The sequence below is a fragment of the Crocuta crocuta genome, unplaced genomic scaffold (assembly GCF_008692635.1).
Source record: "Crocuta crocuta isolate KB4526 unplaced genomic scaffold, BGI_CrCroc_1.0 scaffold75, whole genome shotgun sequence".
Lineage (NCBI taxonomy): Eukaryota > Metazoa > Chordata > Mammalia > Carnivora > Hyaenidae > Crocuta > Crocuta crocuta.
The window spans coordinates 1142679-1144471 of record NW_027530350.1 but is presented as its reverse complement, the minus strand read 5'-3'; the positions used below and the strand labels follow the sequence as shown (position 1 = coordinate 1144471).

General features: G+C 45.2%; 1 protein-coding gene across 7 annotated transcripts in view; it reads right to left on the bottom strand.

The window, feature by feature from the left end:
* Positions 1-1793, bottom strand: part of MTRF1 (mitochondrial translation release factor 1) — an 88261-nt gene that overhangs the window by 85477 nt on the left and 991 nt on the right. The window contains exon 1 of one of the 7 annotated variants that reach the window (XR_013335536.1): positions 1259-1704. The exons of the other annotated variants lie outside the window; for them this stretch is intronic. The gene's annotated coding sequence lies outside the window, so the exon portion shown is untranslated. Of the gene's footprint in view, positions 1-1258; positions 1705-1793 lie in introns of those variants that run through there. 7 annotated transcript variants of the gene reach the window in all.

Here is a 1793-nt window from a genome sequence, read left to right as displayed (position 1 = left end):
GGGGGGGGGGGGGGGGCGGTGAGTGGGACAGCCAACGGTGAAGACTGGCAGCTACCACAGAGAATTGGGACAGTTTCTGATTTGTAATGGGTCAGGCTGTACTAGGCCCACAGGAAACTTCCATAAAAGATAAACATTACTTGCTTCCAAAATGTTTACGGCTGGCACTATGCTCTTTTCCACTCTTCTTTATTTTCTTTTTTCAGTTTGTCATTTTGAAATCGGCCTTGAGGTGGGGTAGAGTGGCTTGAGCTGACTGAATGAGGTGCATTCCAGAAAAGTTCATGTCCTGTGAGAGTCAAGGGATGGTCCAACTGGAGTACTGGAGCTTCAGCTCTTCCCACGATTAACCCTTTGCTCCTAAGAATGTAGATAAATTGGGAGCCAAAGAATTTTCAGGAATTAGGAAAGGCACAGTGAGAAAATAGTGGGTAAGGAATACGAAAGTGGCTGGGTATGAGGGTGGTGTGAGCACCTCTGCCCTCCTCCACTGTCTAGAAGACTACCTCCAGTTCAGGTGCAGCTCAGCCAAATTCCCTCGAAGTCCTCCTTGCCCACTTCCTCTCTAGCAGCTTGAGAAGCCTGGGGTCTGTCCAGAACACATAGGCCCTTCTGGACCTTGCTCCTTTAATAAGTCCCTTCCCTATTTTATTTTATCAAAATATATATATTTTTAAGTAATCGCTACACCCAACATGGGGCTGGACTCACAACCCTGAGATGAATAGTTGCATGTTCTACTGACTGAGCCAGTCAAGCCCCCTCTTTCCCTATTTTGAAAGACTCCTGGGGGCCCTGGGGGGGCTCAGTCAATTAAGGGACAGACTTGATTTCGGCTCAGGTCAGGATCTCACAGTTCATGAGATTAAGCTCCATATCGGGCTCTGCACTGGTGGAGCCTACTTGAGATTCTTCCTCTCCCTCTCTCTTTGCCCTTCTCCTGCTTCTCTCTTTCTCTCTCTTTCAAGAAAATGAAAGAGAAGAAAAAAAAAACTTTTAAAAGACTCCTGTGATAACTTCTCCCATCTCCAAACAACTCAGGCTAGAGGAAAAATCAAATAAGCCCCAAGCCAGCTTTGATTATAGCCCGTTAAACGCAATTATGCATCAGTCACTCTGTAGTCACACAAATATGCACACATTAAGATCCAGAACACATATAAGTCTATGCATCTAATATTTACGTATTCCATAAATATTACACCGTATGCATGACTATGCTTGTCATCGATGCATATCTGTATCTTTCTGTACTCACATTTCTATCACTGTGCTACTCTTTACGTATGATAGTGCCCCAGAGTTGAAGATCCTGGGTTTGAATCCCGTTTCTGTCAAATTACATGGCTGGTATGCAGGGGAACCTTCTGCCGAGAAAGGGTAGGTAGACTTCGAGAATCAGTGGCCCCTTAAACAACCATAATTTTCACTGACAACGTTAGGTGTTCTAAACTGCTGGCAATATTTTTTTCTGACACTTCAAACGTGCCTTCACATGAGTTCATTTCCAGGCCCACCGAATGACTTTCGCACACGTTGTAAATAACGTCTTTGGCCTGCAGTGAAAAGAGTAGGCCTCTCTCAAAGTCTAAGTGAAGCGGAAAATACGGAAAACACGTTCATCGTCCATCAAGACTTTGAGCCCAGCAGGGTGTTAAGTTCCTGAGAGGAGAGAAATCAGAAAGTCCGACTTCGGTATAACTAACATTTTCCCGGATCACAAGCCTAGCAATCAGAGCATAGTACAACCAGGAACTTACGAAGGGCGCCGAGGTGCAGGTGACAGAAGACAC